Below are 24,261 nucleotides of genomic sequence, written 5' to 3'. Positions count from 1 at the left end.
AAAATGAATGTGAATAAATTGATGCAGAAATAGATCAATAAATAATATAATGCAATTAAGCATAACATTTTTTTAAGCCTGTGATGGTATTAAAGTATTGCACTATTGTTTACAGATTGTCAGAAGATAAAAATGTTATTCTGGTAACATAGAATCACAGAATCAGTACGGTTGGAAAAGACCTGTAAGATCATCGAGTCCAACCTGAAAAAAAAAAAACAAACCCAAAAAAAAACCACAAAAAGAAAAACCACAAAACCCACGCCACACAACAACAACAACAAGCCACAACCCACCCAACACCACACAGCACCATGTCCATCAAGCTACATCCCACAATGCCACATCCACACGCAAACATGTAATATCTTTTATCTGTACTTGTATACTTTACCACAGAAGTGAGCACGCATTTAATGCATAACTTCCAGCATATCTGGATTTTAAGAATTTTCTTATAGTTTGAAAAGTTTTAGATGTCATTTAAAAGTTCGTTTCCCCTAACTTGTATTTTGAAATAGAAACCCACGACTAAGGTCGGTTTTCAGGAGCTGATTCTAGTTTGATAGTACAGAGTAATCCTATAGTTAAGGGCTTTGCCATTGAAGAGGGTCCCTGAAAACAGGGCTGCATTTCTCTTAAAATTAGAGTTTCTAACAGTGCTGCGAGGTGTTTCTCAACTCTGAGGTGCAAAATTGTGCTCTCTGACATGAGAGACCACTAAACCTTTCTGCTCAGTCTTAGTGGAGAATCACAGAACATCTGAGGTCGGAGGAGTCTCTGGCAGACTCTAGTCCAACCCCTGCTCAAGGAGCGTCAGCCGGAACAGGTTGTGCAGGATTGCGTACAGTTTGGGTTTGAACATCTCCACAGCCTCTGGGCAGCCTGTTCCAGTGTTTGACCCCGCTCAGAGTAAAAAAGAGATTTCTTGTGTTCAGGTGGAATTTCACATGTTTCAGTTTGTGCCCATTGCCTCTTGTCCTGTCTCAGGGCAGTACTGAGAAGAGTCTGGCTCCCTCATCTTCATCCCTTCCCATCAGGTATTTATAAACAGGGATAAGGTCTCCCTGAGCCTTCTCTTCTCCAGGTGAGCAGTCCCAGGCCTCCCTATGTCCTTGCATGAGAGAGTCCCTTAATCATCTTTATGGCCCTTCGTTGGACCCTTTCCAGCATGTCCATGTCTCTCTTGTACTGAGGAGCCCAGCACTGGACACAGTACTCTAGATGCGGCCTCACCAGTGCTGAGCAGAGGAGGATCACCTCCCTCGACCTGCTGGCAGCGCTCTGCCTAATGCAGCCCAGGGTACCATTAGCCTTCTTTGTGGCAAGGGCATGTTGCTGGCTCATGGTCGGCTTGGTGTCCACCGGGATGCCCTTGTCCTTTTCTCCGTGACTTCATTGAGCAGGCAGAGTAGTCAGAGGTATTTCTATAGTGACTGTAAGTTTGATTGTGTTACAGCTGGCTTAGCGTGACAGGGCTTCATTCTCCTTGTTCTGCCTCATAGTTTGGATGCAATCAAAACGCTGCTCAGTCACTTATTTCTCTACCCAATGCCATTATTAACACAGCGAACTGTGACTTCTAACATGCTGTGTTGCATGTGAATGTTTTATAAATTTATACAAATTCAATAAATATCTATAGAGAGGAGAAATAGAATGAAGAATGGGGCTTATTCAGGAGCCCTATATTTGAGAGGTAATGTTGACCTATGTGACCAGAGTTGGAAAACTAACCATTTTAAAAGATCACTTCTGAATTTTAGCAGTTATTTGTACCTCTGAGGAGATGTGTAAATATTTACACGAGTGAGACACTGCAGACTGATGTGAAACTGTCTTGTGGGGAAATCGCTCATCTTAGCCCTGTGCTTCACTGTCTTCCCTGGTACCACCTTTGCCAGAAGGAGCAGTTTGATAAACTGAAAAGCATGATGGCGAATCTCATCAAAACCTCATTGCAATGATGAGTAATAGCACACAAGAACAAAACTGAACTCCCCCTCTCAGCAGTTCTTGATTAGTGTTCTCAAAGCTGCTCTGTTTGGTAATTCATGTCTGCAGCCTCCCTTTGCCTTATTTGAAAGCAGCTGCCTTCTCTTTTACAGATGTAGCTGCAGAGCTTTGACAGGCAACCACTAACCCCTGTACACACAAGCTTTTCTTAAATCCATTTTAATAAATAATTCTTATGACAAATAACCATCTTCGTAACTAAGAACTTAATCTTAGGTGATGACTCATGGTAAATTTCCTATCATCTCTAAAATAAGGAAGAATTATCTTGACTAGATTTGTGTTTTCCTGCTGTTCTGGCATACAAAATGCTGCTGTTAAGTGTGTTTCTGTTACTAAAGGTGGTATTTCTGTTACAAAAGGTGACTTGTGCATTTCGAGACTTCACTTAATTCATCCTATAACTGCCTTCCTAATGCAGCTGTGGAGAATGGGTATTTTGAGTGCCCTTAGTGTGATACCAGCTGAAGGGGTTTACCTTTCCTGATGTAACCTTTGGGGGGGTGTGCAGAATTACTCCTGTGGACCTGCCAGCCAAACGGCCTGTGCATGACTCCCACCCGGCCCCTTGCAGTCGGAGGCTTGCTTTGCTGAAGCCTGCCCGCTTGGGTCGGGGTAGCTCAGGCTGCTCGTTGGGAGAGGAGCAGGGACAGGAGTGGGACCCATAAGCGGGGCAGTTTGGGGAGGTGTTGGGGGGTAGCTGCTCCCAGCCAGGAACGGATGGTAACCGGCAGGGACAGGCTGTGGGTGGGATCTCGTCAGTCTCAGCTGAAGACATTTGGTGAAAGCCGTGCCTTTACTCAACATCCTAAAGCGTGGTCCTGTTGGCTCCTCTAATGGCAGGAGTTCATTTAACCCCGTAAATTCTATATGTGTTTTTTGGATGCGAGTGCAGCAAGGTTGAATGCTTAGTACCCAAAATCCTGTCGTGAGATGGAGAGGAAATGGATTTTCATGTCTATGGCCTTGTGCCTGAAAGTGCTGTCTTCAGGAGGCGAACCTGAAGGGCCTGCTCCAGTAATCTGCTGGTTCTGAGCAAGGTGGTAGTGAGAAGTGAAAGAGTGCCCGACCCTGCGGCTCTCCATCTCGGAAACAACCAAAGTCTCTGCCCACCCTCCCTCCGCTCACCGTGGGCCCCAGGGCTGCCGGCCCTGCCGCCTCCTGCACTAGCTTCTTGTGGGGCCATGTGCTGAGCCAGTTGAGTTCGCTAACCCGGCAGAAAGCGGCCTGCCATCGTTTTGGGTGGCAAATGGGGGAGAAGACCGTTTTTTATTAAGTTCAGTTGACTGAGTCAGCTCCTGATGTTGTCTGACAAGTGTCAGAGCTGACGCAAGCTACAGTTGTATCTGTAGGGCGTGGAGTACAGCAACAGCGTACATCTGCCTGCGAAAGCACCACTGATACAGTTATAAAATGCTGGGGAATACTAAGTACTCTTCAAAAACTGGATTTTAAATGTGTCGGCACGTTGGGTGTCCATGTCCAGGTGCTGGCAGCGGTGCTGCGGCGGCCTCTGTGAGGGGAGCTGGGGGCTGTCCTGTGCCACAGGGCCGGTTCCAGCCGGTTCTGGCCAGTTCTGCAGCCGCCCCCGCGCGGGGCACAGCTGAGCCAGTCAGCGACGCCGGAGGCACCTCTGGAAAAGCGTATTTAAAAAAGGGCAAAAACACTGGACAGGCAGAGGAGTGAGGGGAAAAAGTGAGAGAAACAGCCCTGCAAACATCAAGGTCAGAGAAGCAGCACAGAAAATTACTGTATGAGGATTTGTTTTGTTCTCTTTTCTTTTCAGTGTCTTGGATAGCTAATTGTAAAATGTGGGAAAATGCCAGCCCTCGGTTTCCATGGGTGTTGGGGAGGCAGGTTTAATGCTTGTGAAATAGTCCGATACCCTGGAAATGGGAGCCTGAGAAAAATCTGTGAGGAAATTAATCATTCAGTCTTCAGAACAAGGCTAAACACTGAATAAAATAAACTGGGATGAGATAAAAAATGTGGGCACACGTTGCGTGCAAAGGTGCAGAAGTTGCAGCTGTGGGAGGCAAAAGCACGCGTGACTATTTACGGATTCACAGTGCCTGCGCACAAGGGTTGCACAGGCAGTTTGGCCCTTTAACTGCTTTGTGAACGTAATAACACATTTAATATGGATTTTGATGCATTTTTTTATAATAAAAGGCAAAGAGTTGTGGTTCGAACAGAAGGTCTTGAGGAGCTCTGGTTTGCCAGAAGCGGTTGCCTGTGGATGTGGTAGGAGCAGCAGTGGTCTGGGGCGTCCCGCCTGGCAGAGCTCCTGGCCACGGGGCCTTGCAGTGTGGCTGTCCGGTGCAATGCAAGGCAGCTGGAGACTGAATCAGTCGCTCATTTGCATGAAGATTTTCTCATTTATGTTGATAGCATTAGTTACCAGGTGCTGGATGCCATCGGAGCCTGTACTGTGTTCAGTTTAGGCCTTGCACCGTGCTCGAAGTGTGGCTTCGTGTAGAGGATTGGAGTCAGCTGCTGTCTGCTGAGGCTGGAGGGGGGGACTGTGGAAAGCGAGGCAGGTCCGAGGTGTGAGTCTCAGAAAAGGACAATCCTAATCAAGAAGTTGCTGGGCTGGGTTATACTTATTTTTACTGGCGTGGTACTCAGTGTTGTACTCTCAGTTGTTTAGTAGTAATTCCTTTTTAATTAAGTAGACTTCCTGTGGCACCCACAAATGTTGGTTTCTGGGAACTTTTAGCAACTTATGGTTCCTGTCCACTCTAGATGTAGAAAACCAATTTAATTAAACTGCGGTCTTGGAAACTATCTTGTGGATAGGAGATGCGTGTACTCTTGAAGCTGTAGCCATGTCTGCACCAGGAGATTAAAAAAAAATAATCTTTCTTCAGATCAGGGATAAGCTCTGTCCAAAAGTGTAAGTCTCCTGCGTTTCTGTGAGAAAGCTCTTAGGAAGGGGCTGCTCAGACAGATAGAAGTTCAGACTTACCTCATACGGTTGGGTGAAGAGTAATGTAGCATTTCTTAGGAGTAATAAATGAAATTTTGTTTCTGGGCAATAAGCACATGATATGCATCTCCTTTTCTGGTGGGTGGAGAATTTTACATAGCTGTGTTGCCACATCCTTCAATAGCATTAGTTAAAGACTGGCTTGCCAAGGGTAGTGGCTAAGAGAGCACACTGACCCTGGAGATCACAAGCTTTTCAATTTTCACGTAGGAAAAAAAATAATGAGATCAGGTATTTCAAGGAGAAGCGATGGAGATAGACATTTACCTATCAGCCGGGGGGGTGGGGGTGGGGGAGAGGATATAAAAGGCCAATTGAATGATGTTTGTGTTGTCTAACAGTTTTGGCCTTCTACTTACTAATGACTTGAAAGGTTTGTGGCCTTTAATAGGGCACGTGCCATTGAGACGTTTATGTGGCTGATGTGAATGGGGGTGGCCAGCACCAGCAAAGGATTCGACTGCATGTCGTTGCCTAACCTGTAGGATGTCGGTGGCTGCTACTCATTGGAAACAATAGAGACCAGTTGCTTTCTATGAGGTGTTTGCATAACTTACATTTTTCATTCAATTGTTGACACAGTAATCACCGGGGAATTTAATTCATTAAACCCAACCCTTTTTGCCAGTTCCCCTCCTGTTGTAAAGGTCAATGGTTCAAGTCTCTTAATAGTAGTGCTGTTGCACATCTTCTGTACTTGGGATAAATAGCAGGAAACTTTTCCTTCTGCTGTTTTCCTTAATATTTAAACATAATAGAAATGTCAGCCATTTATTTTGTGAATTTTTAGTTTATGTCTCCATCTATGTTCTCTGTGGCTGCTGAAAGTCAAGATTTAAAAGATGTTATTATGTGTTGTACAATGCAAATAATTAATTTTTCATTCTTTGCTGTATTCTTCTGTCATTTGTCCTAGCATTCAGTATGATACACTTGATCATCCCTAACTTACTAGTAATTTGTCTCCACTGATTGGCTTGAATGTTTTGTCTTATTTCACATGCTAATGATTCAGCTTACACCATGCTCCTGTAGAATAATACTGTGTTTTGTTTAGCACTGAGGAGTGGTGCATCCAGTCTGATTAACAGTTTCAGCACTGCTTGTCTTTTCTTTGAGACTATCCTATACAAAGGACCAAGCTGTGGAAGGAAAAGAATTGCTTTTTTTGTTTGTTTTCTTTCCTTAACCGAAAATATATTTGATGCATCAGCTGAGAGTGGGTTGAAGGGGAGAGTAATGGATCAGTCTAAGAACAGAGGATCTGTGAGAGTGCTGTTTATCGTTGTGTAAATTCACTCGTGTTAGGGCTGGCTGTTTGGTGCTGGGAGTGTCCCCATAAATGAGACAGCAGGAGGACTCACCATGGCGATGGCATGATGCGGGTGACAAGGAACAGGCGTGAGTACCTGTTCTGATATACCTGACACAGCCCAAAAGAGCTGAAGATCCTGAGGTGAGGGTGGAAGTTACTAAATGGTGTTTTAGTTTCTTTATTATGCCTGCATTTTGCACTTGACTCAATTCTGTACAAACTTTCTGTGGCTGGTTATGACAAGACATCACTCTCAAGTTGGTACTGCTAATATACACATTTCTGGTAGAAATTTACATTGAATTCTGAGACAATCAGTATGTGGGTTTTTTCCTGAAATAGCTGCAGACCCAGTCTTTAGTTATTGGAAATAAGGGTAACATCACTGGCTTTAGTGATATGTTTGCTTTCATCAGCTGACACTTCTTCAGTTTATTTCATTAATACTGAGGATGACACAATGTGAAATACAGTTGCTGCTCTTGCAGGGTATTTGCTGTTGCACTTGGCATGATGTATGTGGTTTCAGAGAGACGAATTTAAAGACTTCAGTATTCTAAGCTGTCCCAGTGGAAGTTAGAGTTGTTTGGGATCTGCCATGTAAATTTCTAATGATAAATTATATTAGGTGAGGAGGTCTTCATTTACCTGTTTCATGTGACTTTATCATCCATAAGAATTACAGGTTTGCAAAGGTAGATATCTATGTAAGAGAGACTATCAGACCTATCTCTGTTTGCAAGTCAGTAGAGCTCATCAGTTTCTGTTGCTTTTAAGGTAGATGTTCACAGCGATCTCAGCTGCCCTGGAAAGCACTAGTCAGGATGTGAGCTCAAGCATGGCATGTTGCTTGTCCCCTAGGTCTGTTCTAGCAATGTGGATTATGGTAGCTCAGCTACCTGTAAATCTCTGGGCCTTGTGAGTACAGATGCTTTTAGGAAGGAAGCTGGCAAACGTGTCTGTCCAGTAGTCACCACGTGACCACACTTTGCACTTCGAGACATTATAGGACATGGGGCAATCCATATCGCTTTTACTTTTTCTGGTCTGGTTACTGTTTCCCATTCCCACTAACACACAGTGTGCTTTGGGGCGTTTGCAAAATGGCTTTCTTCAGTAGCAAACTTCATGTTGCTTCCATCTGCACAAAACAAAAGACGTTCTCCCTGAAGGCATAAATGAACCTCGCCAACAGCAGTTGTGTGCTGCACTGAAATCGGACTGGTAGAAGTAGCATCCCTGGAATAAGTGATTATCAGTGTTATGTTTTCTTCTTTGTTTCTTAGTGCTCTTTATCCTATGATACTGTTTCCCAGACTGCGGGGTGGGTTTGAATGGTGCCGAAAGAGGGAGGAATCACCATGAAACTTGTTTGCTCTTGGTAAAGACTTCATATGGGAAGGGCGTGAAACCTTTCTCCCTGCCTATGAGGGTATTATTTTCTTTCCTAGTGCATGTTGCAGAATAAGGATCACTGAATACGTTTAGATAAAAGATAGCCAGCTCATTATTTTGCACTGAAAACCTCATGCTTAGCAGACTGTTCTGAGTTGAATTTCCTTTTAAATCTGAATTCAGGACTTTTTAATCTGAGGGTGTTCGAAGTCTGGCCTTCACAGTGATCTCTACTAGCTAATTCAACCTGTATTAGCAGGAAAATAATGTGCTTCTCATAAGTTTCAGTTTTACCTCAGTAACTAAGGATTAACAGCAGACTTCAGGCAAGAGGATGCCAAAGTTTTTGATGTAATTAGCCGACTCCTCTTATTATGCACATGACCTACTTGGTCCCTTTTGGATCTGGCTAATTCCCTAATCACAGTGAATTCCACAGACTAATTATATGTTTCCTTTGCTTTCTGCTTTTTACTTTCATCAAATATCATTCTGATCCCATGCCGGGATTCATGTGTCTGCCTGCAGCAGCTGAGGACACAAGGGCCTCTCATGCCCTATGGCTGGTGGATGGGCTAACAGTCTTGGTGGTGAGACAAGCTTTCTGAGGATGAGGTGACAATTTACACCTGCTAAATCAGTACTGCCAGACTCTTGCTCGTACCACTCTTTCCTTTGCTGAGAAGAAAATCTGGCCAAAGTAGCTAACAGTCATTTTCAGTTTGGTCCTGTGAAATGGCTCACCTTGTCCCATCTGACACAAAAGGGGGTGGCAGCAGTGGGACTCTTCAGGGCAGCAGGGAGAGACCAAAGTGGTTCTGTCTGACGGCCAGGCCCGACCTGCGCATCCTGTGGCAGGGACAAGTCCCATTGTCCTCTGCCTTAGCTGCTCATTCCACCTTCCACCAACTCTTCCACCACCCAGCACAAGCATTTATGAGGCTTTGCAGTGAACTGGATGAGGACCTAGTCTGGGTTTATGACAGCCTAGACTGAAGGAAGGAGGGCTTAAGCCAAGTTCATCTCCCTGTCTGTTTCATCTCTGTTGTGTGAGGTACATGTCTGTTGACAGAAGAGGGGAGAGCACAAGGACAGGAGCAGGTGGTGAGATGAGCCAGCTTCTAGCAGCAGTGCTCAATTAGGTCTTTTAAAGTGCCTCTGAAATTGTGGCCTCTCTTGTCTGTTTGTGTAAAGCCGGATAAGCCTGTTCTTGAACGCAGTCGGTCTGTGTGGTATTCATTGGTAGGGATGCTGCCTGGAATTCCTGTGTTGAACTTGAACTTTTCTGTTCCAAAAGCCAGGTGTCATTGAATTTTCTTTCTTTTTCCTGCTGGATTTTAGAACTTCTTAAGATATTTTGGGAGTGTGAAACAGAATAGGAAGAATTCAGATCTAGGGGCTAATGTATGCAGATTCTATGTTAGACCATTCATTTACCTTTGCCTGACAATCACAAAAAATGGCCTCGAGGAAATTGGAAAAGAAAAAGAAGTTTACATTTCCATCTTTTTTATAAGATCAAAAGAGACTTTTTTTTTTTAGACATGTTTAGAAAACTGAGCTTTTCTTTATGCTCTGGGAGTTTTTCAGTACAGGAAAAATGCAAAAGGAATCTGGTCTTGTTACTCTTCATTAGAACACAGTATTTTAAAGGAACAACCTAGGAAGGTGGAGACGCTGTAGGTGGAGTTTGATATGTGATTTTTAACTCCCTTTTTCACCCACAGGCACTTCTTTGCAGCTGTCTATGATGTGAGTCATTATCTCTAGCAGCTCTTTGAATAAAGCCTTGCTAAATTTCTCGTAGTGCCAGATAAGGTGCAAGCCTTTCTTTGGAAAATAAAAAACTAGAAGAAAAATGTGAGGCCTGTAAAATGGCTCTGGGATTTAGTACGGAGGGGTGAGATTTTAGGATGCTTAGACACAATGGATTGCAAATTTGGCTTTTCAGTGAAGGATAAGGTAAGGTTTTCTTTTCTTGAAAGCAGATGTTTCTTTATTCTACTGCGGTTAGTCACTTCATGCTTTGCTTTAGTCACAGTACATGAGACTTGTATGAAGGTGAGAGCAAAATCTTACTTCCCATTTAGAAAACCTCATAGTGGGTTTTGTATGGTACAGACAGGAAAATGAACTGTAGAAGGCTCATGCTAAAATAAAAAACAGTGAGCAAATGCAGACAATAAGATCTGAAGCATTCCTTATAGTTAATTTCTGTACATTTTCATTGTACTTCTCCCTTCTTACGGTGGCAGGAATGGGGAAATTCACCAGGAAGAATGGTTATTGACTCTGCCTTATAACATTGTTTTTACTTCTAACAAAGTTTTAGGAAGACTAGTATCTCATTATTATTCTAACCTTATTTAATGATGTGTATTTTGGGCTTTGTTTCCATCATCTCTTTGAATCGAAAAGACACCAAGCAAAACTGGGATTTTTTTAAAATTATTGGTCACTTTTTAAGCTCTACTAAGTGCATGCACACACAGACTTGTCTCTGTTAAAATGTTTTACAGAATCATTTACAAGTTCAAGGAACTTCCTCTTGCCAAGCATAATCTGTTTTAGCCCTGATGTTAATTGCTGTTCATAGGGCTCCCATAATTTTATGGAGACTCACTTGAGATGAATATTTTTAGATATGGTATATTTTACTGATCTGAATTTGTAAGTCATGTTTTTGAAGGCATATTGGCTGTAAAAGTGCATCTATAATAATACATATAGACCGCAGTCTGCAAATTTACCTGAGTGTCCTGTTGGAGCAAATTATTTCATATGAAGTGCTAAACTGTTGTGGGTAGAGCTAATTCAGATACCTTTACACATCTACTTCTGTGACTGTAGCATAGGTGTCTCTCTAGGTGCTTGTACCAAATGATATGCATGGTTGTTTGCATTAAAAAGTTTTATGTGGCAAAGATTTTGAAATACTGAGCACTTTCTCGAGAAAGCTGTTTCAGATAATACCCCCATGCCAGTTTAAAAGAGCAGGTCTGGAGAAACGTGCAGTGGCCTTCAGCCACATCCTAGCTTGGCTCTTTGCCTCCCCAGCAGGCATGTCTTAGAGTTTCTGGGAGATGCTGCTTGTAAGGCAGAATCTCAGCGTGAAATGAAGCCTAGAGTTTGCTTTGTCTTGAGTAGCTGGGAGGATTTTTTTGTGCATCTTAATGAATTGTGTTAGTGCCGGCATTTTCTAATCTTTACAATACCCTGGTGAGAAGACATACTACCTGCTTTAAGACTGTGGTAACGTAAATATATTGTTAAAAAAAATAAATCTGACAAGTGAGTTCTGGCAAGTTTAATTGTGCTGGTGTCCCTTTCCCTGTACCTGTACATTTTACTTCTCTTGTATTTAATCTGTCATGCCTGGGAAGTGGCAGGCTGGTGTGCTTCTGTTGTTCCAGTTAAGGAGGGGATAAGCAAACTATGCAGACCTTCCTCAAATTTCAGTGCAATAGTCTAAGACATTAGCAATTTCAAACACATTCTGCTTATTCCCCTTCTTTTAAATTTCACAGAAGTTAACTTAAAATACAGGAATCCCGTCTGTCCTGGTGTCTGCCTCAGTTACAGTTAAGCATGACTTGTGAAAGCCAGGGGTTGCAGTGACTGCCCTCTGCAACAGCTGAGAGAGGCTGGCTTAGGGCTGCAGGCAGGTAGGGTGAGGCTTGCTTCCTTCTTTCTGCAAAGTGATGTGAACGAGTCTTGATAAGTCTCAGAGTTCGAAACTAAACAGCAGAAGCTGATGAGTCTTCTGCATATGGCTTGTTAGAACTGGACATGAATGAGTCACATCTATGGAAGAGAATAGAATATTTCAGCTGTAAGGGATCTACAGCGATCACCTAGTCCAACTGCCTGACCCCTTCAAGGCTGACCAAAATCACAGAATCACACAGAATCATTAAGGTTGGAAAAGACCTGCAAGATCATCAGGTCCAACCATCAACCCAACGTCACCACACCCACTAAACCATGTCCCGCAGTGCCACGTCTACAAGTTCCTTGAACACCTCCAGTGATGGTGACTCCACCACCTCCCTGGGCAGCCTGTTCCAATGCTTGACCACTCTGTCATACAGAAATTTTTCCTAATATCCAGCCTAAACCTCCCCTGGCGCAACTTGAGGCCATTTCCTCTTGCCCCTGTTATTAAGGGCGTTGTCCAAATGTCTCTTTTAAACGCTGACAGGCACGGGGAAGCCTGTTCCAGTGTTTGATGACCCTCTTGGTAAAGAAATGCTTCCTCATGTCCAGTCTGAACCTCCCCTGGTGCAGCTTTGAGCCGTTCCAGGCGTCCTGTCCCTGGATCCCAGGGAGAAGAGATCAGCACCTCCCTCTCCACATCCCCTCCTCAGGAAGCTGCAGAGAGCAATGAGGTTGCCCCTCAGCTTCCTCTTCTCCAAACAAGACAAACGCAGAGTCCTTAGTGTTCCCAGTTCCACGGGAAGATGACCTGAGGTCTACAGATGTACTTGACATAAATCGGAAGTTAGTAATTTGGGGGAATGTTAAAGCATTCAGCTTCTGTATTACTCAGGAATAGAGGGAGGCATGTGCCTTAAGGGGCTCAAGAAGGATTTTATTATATCCCCCTCTCGCTGGGCACTAAAGAGAGTGCAGGTAGGTTTGATGGGGTGAGTGGGTGGGAGAAGGTGTTGGATGAAAATTGACTAATAGCCAGATAGGGGTCCCCTCAAGACCATGAAAAGAATTGAATTTGGATGTCACTTCAAGAAAAAGCCTTCTCCACCTTCATGTTTGAGGGTGTTAGTATTTCTCTAGACAGAATTATACGAGCTGTTGATGAGTTCCTTTCGTGTATGTGGAACAGAGGCGGGAAAGGGATAACACAAAGGGAGTGCGCCTACATTTCTTACGGAAGCAAAATTATCATCTCGTGCAAGACTTGTTTCCTTTGAAACAATAAGGCTATTTTGAAATACAGAGTTTGCCTTCATGTGACAACCTTGGCATGCACGCACTTGCATAACAAGTGATACTAAATTTTATACTTGGGGAGGTGGTTTCTGCTTTTAAAATAAAAATAGAGCAGTGTAGGTCTTAGTAGTTTCATTGTTCTTTCATGTATGCCTGTGCTCTCCACCCTCTTCTTCTGTGGCATAAAGTAAATAAATAATACATTGGGTCACTGGCAAAAGTGGGTCACTTGCTTTCAAAACTGTTTCAAGAATATACAGCAAATGCAATTCCAGACTTAAATGAATAAATAGGTAACAGGTACTTTCTATGTAGGGTTAACCATTGCTAATTGCTTTTCATATGCCCTTTAGGTAAAATGGCTGAGGTTAGGATTGAGTAGACTGTTTCCATTGTACAATCTCTCCATGAGGAACATAGGCAGGCTGACTGTATTGATGTATTTCAGGGGCGTTTTGAAGTCCTGAACCTTTTCATCTTCGTTTCTTGTGTTCCTGTTGTTCTTTCTGGGAGTCTAGAAAGAACTGTTGTGGTTATGTGTTTGTTTAGGTTTTGGTTTGTGTTTGTTTAGGTTTTGGTTTGTGTTTGTTTAGGTTTTGTGTGTTATAGCTAAATCAACATCTGAGAGCAGGTGTTCTAGTGATGGATCCATATTACTATGTTTTCATGACTAGAGTAGTTGAATGTTTTGCTTAGACTTCAATAGCAGTTACTTTTCTAAAATAGGGGCATGGCATTGGCAGTTACAGGCTTTTGAACATGCAGTGTTCAAAACTTTGTTAGAAGGCTCTTGGTCTCCTGCATCTCTGTTCAGAAATAAGACTTGAATTTCCTGAAGAAGTTTTGCAGGTAATGCTAGAGTTCAAGAGGATGAGCCTTTATTTGTGATCAACAACAGAAGTTTAAAGATGGCATGGCACCAGGGTATTAGAGGAATATCACAAAGAAACTGTAAAAAACAAAACAAATAAATGAACAAAACCCAACCTTAAATATTGTAAACACGACCTTTTCTATAACAACACTTCTTGTGAAAAGGTCTTTGAGCTTATGAAGTCTTGAGTTCAAAGTGTCAGAGTATGTTCCTAGCATAAAAAAAGTGATTACTTATTTATTGTATAGTAATGTCTCTACAGTGGCAGTTCTTTAATGGCTCCTTCTCTTCAGAAAGAAAATGCTCTTTAACATTGACACATTCTGGCTATGAGGTGTTTTGTTGTTCAAGCACAATTTTGTAGGTTTTGGAAGTTTTGCTTAGCAATCTTCTTGTAAGAATCAGTCAGGTGTTTTATGGGAGGGAAGTGAATCTTTGTGTAATGTAATTACACAATCCTTGTAAAACATGTAATTTTAGTAGTATTTTCAAAAGAGACATGGTTAGTAAAGTTGCAGTAAATATTTACTTTACCTTGATGCCATTTACCAAGTTTATACAGGATAATAATTAGGAATAATGGAGAGGCTTGCTCTCTGCAGATTGCTTCCATTATCTGGAGCTGTGGGGAAGGCAAGTCCGGTAAGGTTTGAGTTTTCCCATTGCCTGAGTAGCACGGGTGCTGTGATGCTACAGAGATCAGAGGACATAGGCACCCGGCTGAAGTGCCAGCTCTGGACCCGGTGAATTTGGCACTGGCCCTGCTGGGCAGAGCTGGTTTTTGCAGAGCCACCTTGGAGCATCTGCTTTCTTCTTCTTGGCATTTTCTTTTTTGGTGATTTTATTAGCGGAGTCACAAACCTATTCGAACGTTTGGAAATAGCTCCGTTCAGCACTGTGCTGAAACTAGTAAATATCCCTGAGCTCTGGAGGGCTAGATACTGCAGTAGAAAGACAATGAGTTACCCCACTATTTTTATTTTTTTTTTAAGATCTGCTGGTTTAGAAACAATGTCTTCTGCTATATTTCAATTTAATTTAGACATTAACTTCACTGAAATTAGATGTGATGGAATCCTGTCCCCACTGGAATTGGCTGAAACCTGTAAGACAAACTGTCTTGTTTTCACTAAGAACTTCCTTTGAATTGACTAATGTGAAAACACAGCTTTCTCCGAACAAAGATGTAGCTCAAGAGGATTGACTGAAATGTTTCCTTGAGCACGTGGCTTCTGCAATATCTCTTAAACTAAGAACTAGTGTGCATGGTGCTTGAAATTAAGTTGCAGTCTGTGTTTTATCTGGATGCAGAAGATACCCAGACTCATGATTTTGGACGGATGTCTGGTTTTTAGCCCTTGCCATGACTCAGTGTGATTATCATGATATTGCGTCCTAATGAAGAAAAAGAAGGTGATTTCCTGTAAACTTTTGTTGGGTTAGTTAGAACTATGTGGTGAGAGAAGCAACCTAATAGACTTAAATGATATTTCTTATTTACAGCTAATTCCAAGTGGAGAAGAAACCTGTTACAAATTCAGTGTTCTGTTCTGTGGCATCTGATACTCACGGCCTCTTATTTTTCTGATGGAGTGAACAGAAGTTGTGTGCGTGGTGGTTATTCTTCAGATAACTAAATTCTTTTAGGAAACTTTGGCCTGGAAGCTACAATCTGTGAATGAGATGCTGTCTCTGCCACTGTTTGAGTTTGGCGCTCTGATCCTTCAGTTCCTAGAGCTTTCACATGAAGTTTCACAGCTTTTTAGGACAGATCATGAGTTCAAAGCACAGAAAAAAATTACCAACTGTCAGATTTGTTTAGGCAGCTGCAGCTTCCAGAGTTGTGAATGAAATGCTGAATTTAGCAGTATGGAAAGTAGATAACGTGACTTAAACAACTTTTTCTATAAGCTGTCATCAAATCACATCAGTCACAGCTTCTGGATAAGAAACTGTAGTGGTGAATCTCAGGTCTTGCTTCTCTTCCTCTTTACTTGTTTCCTTATGCTATTTAACACTTTTATTTTTTAAATTCTTGTTGCTATTCACAAAATTAAAAACAAAACCCCAAGCTAGCAGTGGGTTTCACGTGGCTTAAAGATCACCTTGAGTCCTGTTTTCTATTTATTTGCAATGTTTAATTTTTTGACAGAGTAAGTTAGATGGTAGACTTTAGAACACATTAAGATGACATTGTGACTTAAAAAGAAATAAAAAAAGTCTCTGCCTTTTCCCTTGATGTTCCTTCATGCCTCTGCTGTCTATCCTCTCTTTCCCAGAACAGCAAATCTTAACGCATTTGGACACTGAAACGAGCCAGGGTACTGATTGGGCTGGAAAGTGACCTCTTCTTTCCCCACTGCCTGTTGCATTTAACTTGAATCCTTCCTCTGATCTGTTTCTGTGCGTTGCTCTGTGCAGAGGTGTTCTGTCATTGAAGAAGGGGCAACACAAAGGCCGGAGCAAGTGGCCAGGGTAGAGGGAGGTGTGAGACAGCTTTACTCAGAACAGTGTTGACTTACGTTGGTTTATAGTATCTGTCCAGCTATGTGTTCATTTTAAGTAAATGAATGCACGTAAGTAAATGGTCTCAGATATCTAATCATGCAGGTAAATTCCCGCATCGCATTCGGGAGTGAGAACTTTGCTGGTACACTTTAGTCTGACTCAGTCTGTCCCATTTTTTAGGGCGGGCAGAGATGTCAATAGTCTGTTCAGTAAAGGCAAAATTTTCTTATGGAAATTTGTAATAAACTTTATTATTCTCTTGTTTTTTTAAAAAAGTATATTAAAAAAAAAAACTGTTGCCACCTTCACAGCTCTTCATTTTCTGTAGACAGAAGATTCATCCAGGATATTTTAGGATTAAAAAATTCTAGTATTTCTAAGGGTTCATGAAAACAGTGTTGCCCAAGTATGGATTGATAACTTAAAACTGGGAGGGTGTTATTCCCACCTATTTAGCATTAGAGAGTCTTTTCTTTAAGAACCTTCACATTTTTCAAGTGTGCATAGCTAATAATATTATGTTTAGATGTAGGTCCACCTATACCCATGTGATCTTTTTGTTTCAGTTTTACATATGACTGTCAATGTCCTGTGCAGTAAAATTGCTATAACAATAGTACTTTCTAGGCTTCCATTACGGAAGTAACCAAGAGTGAAGTTTTACAATTGGCTTAAGCTAAGCTGAGTCCATGCTTCCATTGAAAGTGAGGTCCTTACCCTCCTTTTATCCCAGCTGTGCATTTCTTTTCCTCTCTATCTCTGGGAACTGTTATATGTGAAAACTCTTACTTTGTAATTATTACTGCTGTTATTTCTGTAGGGTTTTTTTCAGTCGGATCAGCTGTCTAATTGACTAGCGGTGATGCAGGAATACGTGGCCAAAGGTGAAGGAGAGGATGGGCTAACTTCAGCAGCAGCAGACTTAGACCAGCTAAAACTGAAGGCAAAACTACGTTCTTAGACACAGACTTAAGTGTCTAAGCATTGAATTAAAACTAAGGGCCAGACTGGCAGAAAAGCTTGAATGTGAGATCCACAAACATGCCTAAATGTTTCTGTGGATTCAAATGTTAGCAGTCAACCTTAGTTTCTTGATGTTGTGCGGTGTTGGGGTTCAGACTTCCATTTCACAGCCCCAAAAGGTCCTTAATTTTGCCTTTTAATCCTCCTTCTTCCATACAAACCTCTTTCTTCACATTGGCTTATGTCAGAAAGGCTCTGTTTGATTTGTCCCCCACACTGCAAACTGCAAGCTTCAATGAATACCTGGTTTCTACTGCTTCTTTTTGTCAGTAAATACTAGGCAGCACAGTATCTTAAGCAATTCAAAGTAGTGTCAGCATTTCCTTTTAATCACAATGATGCTTTGTTTTCTTTTAAACCTTGGTGCTTAATGCTGAATTTAATTGCAGTTTAAGTAGATGCATTTATCAATCCAACATGATGTCTTGTTTATTCTTACTTTATTTCCACCTTACTGTGGTATTTTATTTCCCAAGTAAATTAAGCACCTAGTATAATGAACACTCCTGCTCATTATTCTGTAGGAGTACTGTCACAAAATTGTTTTTTAAAATTAAAAAGTGTCAGAGAAACATATTTGAGTGTCTGAATCTCTGAATGAATTGGTTGGTAATCTGAATGTCTGTTGTTTATCCTTCCTTCAAGAAACCTTAGACTGGCATCCAGTTGATTGTGCTGCAGTTTTGAAAGGGAAGCATCAGAGCAGTTCAGTGTCCTGTTTTTACTCTTCTACCCATTTCCTCTCTTCAAGCAGAGGCACTGCTCCAGTTCCACTTTCTGACATTAGACCTGTATGAAGTTATTCTGTTTCTGCAGGATGTTTTTCTCCCAGTTGGATCCTTTCAACATAGAATCATAGAATTGTAGAATGGTTTGGGTTGGAAGGGACCTTCAAAGATCATCTAGTCCAACTCCCCTGCCATGGGCAGGGACATCTTTCACTAGATCAGATTGCTCAAAGCCCCCTCCAGCCTGACCTTGAACGCTTCCAGGGTTGGGGCATCCACAACTTTTCTGGGCAACCTGTTCCGGTGTCTCACCACCCTCATCGTAAAACATTTTTTCCCTTACGTCCAAGCTAAATCTACCCTCCATCAATTTAAAACCGTTGCCCCTTTTCCTATCACTACAGGCCCTGGTGAAAAGTCTCTCTCCATCTTTCTTCTAAGCCCCCTTTATATATTGAAAGGCTGCAAGAAGGTCTCCCTGGAGCCGTCTCTTCTCCAGGCTGAAGAACCCCAACTCCCTCAGCCTTTCTTCATAGGAGAGTCGTTCCAGCTCTTGGATCTTTTTTGTGACCATGCTGGTCTATTCCATTAAAAAAAGGTTACATTTGAATGTATTATTTGTGAGTATTGTGGAAACTACACTAGCATACTTAAGGTTGCTGTAGCATACAGGATTCCCTTCTTCATGTGTTATGGAGTCCTTTAATGTTTAGAGCTCCCAGCAGGTTCTTGTAGTATTCTACTGGTACTGGGAAGGATCTAGCACGCTGTCATCTCATACTGCCGTCATGGAGCCTTCCTCCACATCACCCCTTACTGGTAGCTACAGTCTCCCTGCTGACAGAAATTAGAAAGCACAGATTTGGAGGGTAGAAACCTGCAGCACAGCAACAGTGATAAGCAGCTGGATTTAGGGTGAAAGCAGTGACGTCCTTTAGTGGCATGTTTTATATCTGAAAGGTGTCTGACATAGAGCGCTGTATGGTCTCCAGAATATCTCTGCTTCCTTCTGAAAAGAGGAAGAGGGGTCAAGGGGGGGGAAGATCTGAGGCCAGATTTGTCTATGCTGCCTGGCTCTGGTATGGTGAGCAAGACTTTCCCTAAGTGCAGATAAATTAATGGAAAACAGCTCTAGTGGTAGTTCTACTTACTATTCCGTAGAGCTCAAGGTAGCGGTTATAATACCCCATAGCTGTAAATTTCATGTTCACTCTGCTTCACTGACCTTGGAAACTGGATTTGCATGGAGACTGAAGCATTTGTGCAAACCTTCATAATAGTGTTTGATCTTCAGCTACCGGTAATGAGAAGGGCCTGAAAAGCTCAAGTAGGATCAGTGTGCTTTTCGGTATGGGAGGGTATGCGGAAGGCGGGAGCATCCGCTTCATTAAGATTATCCAAGATGCAGATGAGGGTTGCAGTGCCAGTGGCTGGAGTGGGGCTGCTGGTCACAGTCTGGGTGCCAGCTGTTGGGGGCAGAGTGAGGGTCTGTACCTCCCCCAGGTCTGGTGTGCGTGCGAGAGTACATGTGGCGTTCACTAGCACACCAGAAGCTGGACTAGCCAGTGAGTAGGAGGCCCTGGGTCCGGGCAAGGGTACCAGATGGGGAGAGGGTCCATGACAGCATTCAGGGGGCACCCACAAGTATGGGTCACCTGTGAGATGAGTGTATGAGTGTCTGTTTGCAGCGAGCACCATGATGGACCAGATGGTGAGGAGGAGACCTGTGGTGTGGGTAGGAGAGCTGAGGATCTGGACAGGGGTATCAGATGGACAGAACGGCCATACTGGTATCACTGCTGATGCCATGCAGCTTTGTTTTATGGTTCAATAAAATTGGAATAATTTCTTCAGAATAATTCCTGTTCCCTTTCCTGTCAACCTCAAGTGGTTAGTTACAGTGAGTATCTTCCAAAACCTATGGCTCAAGTCTTTTCTCGACTCTTGTTTTATTTTAAATGGACTGCCACGTGCGTGCTCATGAGCAGAAGTTCTATGCAAGTAAGTGGTTCTTGTCCGTAGGAATGGGACAAAGCTGCAAGTTAAATATCTTTAATGCTATGGTCAGTATTTAACTGAGCATATTCAAACACGTATTTTAAATGTTTCAGTAGCTTACTACAGTTACTAGTTTTCACTGAAAACGCTTTCACTAGAAGTGTTTAGAGTTGCTATTGATATCCAATTAAATGACAAAATTTATACTGGAATTATATTTGGCTGTAAAATTTTATTTCCATTAAATATGACATCTTCTTTTGCAGTGACCCGTATGTGAAACTTTCCTTGTATGTAGCAGATGAGAACAGAGAACTTGCTCTTGTGCAGACAAAAACTATTAAAAAGGTAAGTATATACTCTTTCTTTATGCCATTGTTTTGGAAGTATTAAGAGTACTGGAAGACAATTCTATAACATAGTACAACACTTACTTAAATTGCTGCATACATGTATAGCAACTGAATAATATATTTTTTCAAACCAAAATAAGAAAACAAGTGTATGCATCTTCACTGTGCCTGATCTGTTGACAGAAAAACAAAAGAGAAAAAAAGCCTAATACATTGCATATTATTCTCTAAACCTTGGCGTATCAAGTATCATTACATCATTCACTGTTTGTTTTATCAGTCATATTTTAATGAAAGACATAGCTGAACTAAAGAACTAAGAAACTCTGCTTTAATTATTTGACTTTTAGTAAAAATTATCATTCTTTTAATGTTCCTTTTCAAAATATTTTCCTAATATGGGAATTTAAAATAGCCAAATGACAGAAGATATGTTGTAAGAAAAGCCTGGAAATGCACCGAAAATGTTTTCATTTTTAATTAGAACCAAATTAAATTTTCTTTGGTTTCTTAATTTCATTCCACACAAACGAAAATTCCACCAGGGGATATTTGTCATTATCAGGGCCCTAAGAATTTTTTTCTTCTTTTTTAAATTTACTGGTAATGATGGCAGAGAGGAAGAAAGTCGTAACCCTTATGAAAAGTAAGGGAAAAATAATGAGCTGTCATTTTTATGAAGATATTTAGAATCAATAATGACTCAGTTGAAGTCATTATTGCAAAACAGAATAGTGAGGAAAATTATGTTATTGAAAACACAAAATAGAATGATGCTGTTCTAAAATCAGAACATTAGGTGTCACGAGAAAACCAATACAAAATCCTGGAAACACGGAAGATTCAAGCAGAACTTTTCACAGGACCTAGGGCATGTTTGATGCTGGAAAGTAAGACTAATTTTTAAAAGATTTCCTGGTTAACCATTGGTACTTGTTTTATAACAGCATTTTTACACTCATTGTCTTCTTTTAGATGCGTTTTTTATAAGACTCTGTAGCTTAGTTTTATGTAAAGTTCTTAGATGTTAAAATTTGTGAGAAAAATGTTAACTTTTCCAAAAAGGAGTACCTAGTTTGTTGCTATAGTAAGAACATGGACTCCATGGCATTTTTTGTTTCCTTAAATAGGTTCAAGATTTATCGCGAATTCCATACAAGTATGTGGGAGGTTTTCTTATGATATGCATATCTTGTTTTTGTAGAGAGTGTGCTTGTTGTCATGCCATTTCCTGGGACGTAGTTGTGTGGAATCAAGTCTTGTTCTTGGAATCATATTAATGGAAAAGGCTCGATAGGTCATAATCTTAACTAAGATTTTCTTGTTGAAGTGCGAGATTGACTTTGATTGTCTTACTATGGAACATCTATATTCACGAGAAACTATTAAATCAGTACACCTGTGTCTGTGTACTGATAAATCTTTCTTACCTTGTACAGGGTAGATGAATAAAATGAGTGTAGGTGAAGGTTTATTTTCTTATTTAAAAAATAGTTTGGCCCACTGTAGCACTTTCGGTTCAGTAGTGATGTGGCCTCAGACTTTACCAGGTACTAAATGGGCAACTCATTTCATCTGGACAGAACTCAGTGGAAGTCAGAGACATTTGAACAGCTGTATCCTACAGACAGTCTATGCATTTGCTTTCATGGGCTTGTTTGCAAAATGTATGCTTTAAGATTCCTGAAAAATAATGGCTTACTGAAAAATAACCGTCTAGACAAGTCCAGTTCCTGTAGTGCTTGTTTATTGTCTTGAAATAGTATGGTAGCTTCTGTTAACTGCAAATGCCTGAGGATGGGAGGGAGATTTTAATCTTTCACCTTTCACTTCAAAGAAATGGAAGAATTTCAATGGGAGGTAGTATGAGTCCAGATGGTCAAGATGATTTCCAGAGGTCCCTTCCAACCTCAACTGTCCTGTAACTTTGTGACTAAAACTCAGGACAATTATGATAGCAGAGAGGATATGAGGAGGTCATGAAGGTGCAAGGATCCTTTGGCTTTGGAGAAAAATCCTTTGTAGCAAGTTCATGAGAGGAGATAGGAAGTGTGGCATGGATATAGGACCATTTTTTCCCCTTGCTTCTTAGGAAATAATGGTGATCACAGGCAGAGTTTTATTCAATTTCTGACTTCTTTTTTAATTAATTAATTTAATTTTTCAAATTAATTTTTTAATTCTTATTAGAATAACATTGCCCTTATTTGAAAGGGCGTTGCTGGTATAAAAAAGCATGATTACTAAAGGCATGGCGTATTTGCCTCCTACACCTTTGAAATGCAATGGCTATAGTGCAACAAGTTAGGAGATGTTTAAATGAGAGCATTAGGTTGGAAATAAGGTTGTAACATTACTTCTGTAACACTACCAGCTTTGGATCTGTGTGAAAGGAGAATAAGAAAGCTTCTGAGAAGACCGCCATAAATAAAAAAAAAAAAATGTAGTAAAGATGTGGAAGTACTGTATTGATTGTATCAAGGAAGAGAGAAACTTACGGATCTCAGTGCTGCCCTAGGAAGAAAGAGAAAAAGGCCAATGTTTGCACAACAACCCAACTGTAGACAGAGGGCTGAGGATGAGATGATGATGATGTATTCCTGGGATTGCATCTGCCTTTTTTCGCTGTTTCTTGTAACTGTCACTTAAAGCCTGGACTTTCTCAGTCATTTCCATAATAGTAATATTAACTCATCTATTGGAAAGTTCTAGTTAGTCATTTCTGTTTTGAACTGTTAAAATTTCTTCTCAATTCTTCTGCCCTCAAAGTAGTATTCTTCCTATGCAATTTGCAATCTCTGTTTATTTCATAAACAGCAACCATAATTTAGTATATCTTGATAATGATTTTGAGTTAAAATCATTAACAAAAAAATATTGAGCAAAATCAATCCCAGGAGTGATTCTGAAAGACACTGCCAGTTATCTCCTTCAGCTCTGTAACTTTTCTTTTAATGTGACGGTGTCTAACCCTTCACTAGTTTCTTATTTTTCTACTCGTTTTTGTCTTCCTCAGTTTAATGTGTAACTTCCTGTGTGGCACTGTCTTGCAGGAGTGCCTTCAAGAAGGCAGAAGGGACTGCAGTTTCCCCTTTTTATTCTCCTTTTACATGACCTGTGCGTACCCTGATACATGTCCTACTGTACAGCTGGACCTAGCCTTATGAAGTGCTTAGTTACAGCCAAAGGGGTTAAATGCACATTGCTTCCTTACTCTGAAAAAAGTTATCAGAAAAATTTTAGATTCATCTGGCATGATCTAGTTATGTTGAATTTCTGAGACTTTTTGTTTTGATTTACCTCCCTCCACACATTTAGTTATTCCAACTGTAAAATTTGATTAATGCCTTGTGTTTCCTTTTGGAGCTGTGTTTTGAATGGCCTGCTAGAAACGCTCTCTTCTTGCTGCACTAGAAAAAGCTGTATTTGCTGTTTGCCGTCTTACGATCTTGTAAGACGCTTAGTATGTTTTTTAAATTCCTGCTACTAGGCTTGTGATTTCATGTGTCAGTTCTTTCAAAAGTCTGGATGAAGATGATCCAGTTTCCTCAATTTGACTGTGCTGAGCTCTGAAGACTTCACTTCTACATCAGCTGTAACAACTTCTGTCTTTCTACTGATCCCTCGTAGTTATTCTGCCTTTCCCATATGTAATGTTAAACATAATTTCCCATATCTAAATATGCTTAGTCTCCCCACTGAGGTTCATTGCTTAGTAGCATCATTTCTTTCCCTGTTCTCGTTTTATTTATGTGGTTGAAAAGCCTTCTTTGTGTTTGTTCTAATATCCTGTGGAAGATCTAACTCCGCTTGACTCTTGGCAGTTCTTTATCTGTACAATACTTGCCCTTTTTAGGATGTAGCTCTTTTTGCTGATGAGTCTTTTTGTTGTTGTTTCCCTGCTAATATCCTTTATGAAGTTATTCATGCATTTATTTCTGTAACCTTTCTTTACAAGTGTTTTTCTCCTTTACCAGGATTTTAGTGTTTATACTTTCTGACTTGACCTACTAATTGTTTGACTTGTAAAAGTGGAAGAAATTTCTGCCAGTTACCAGAGCATTTACCAAAAATTGTGCTGCCTAATACATCAAATATTTCCTGAAATTTGT

General features: G+C 41.1%; 1 protein-coding gene across 4 annotated transcripts in view; it reads left to right on the top strand.

Annotated features, from left to right (window-relative positions):
• NEDD4L (NEDD4 like E3 ubiquitin protein ligase) overlaps positions 1-24,261 on the top strand; it is a 149,031-nt gene that overhangs the window by 14,833 nt on the left and 109,937 nt on the right. For all 4 annotated transcript variants that reach the window (XM_009810281.2, XM_009810283.2, XM_009810282.2 and 1 more), the window contains exon 2: positions 20,063-20,144. The gene's annotated coding sequence lies outside the window, so the exon portion shown is untranslated. The remainder of the gene's footprint in view (positions 1-20,062; positions 20,145-24,261) is intronic.

Source organism: Gavia stellata, chromosome Z, assembly GCF_030936135.1.
Source record: "Gavia stellata isolate bGavSte3 chromosome Z, bGavSte3.hap2, whole genome shotgun sequence".
Lineage (NCBI taxonomy): Eukaryota > Metazoa > Chordata > Aves > Gaviiformes > Gaviidae > Gavia > Gavia stellata.
Note: the sequence above shows the minus strand (reverse complement) of the source record. Positions and strands in the feature narration are given on the sequence as shown.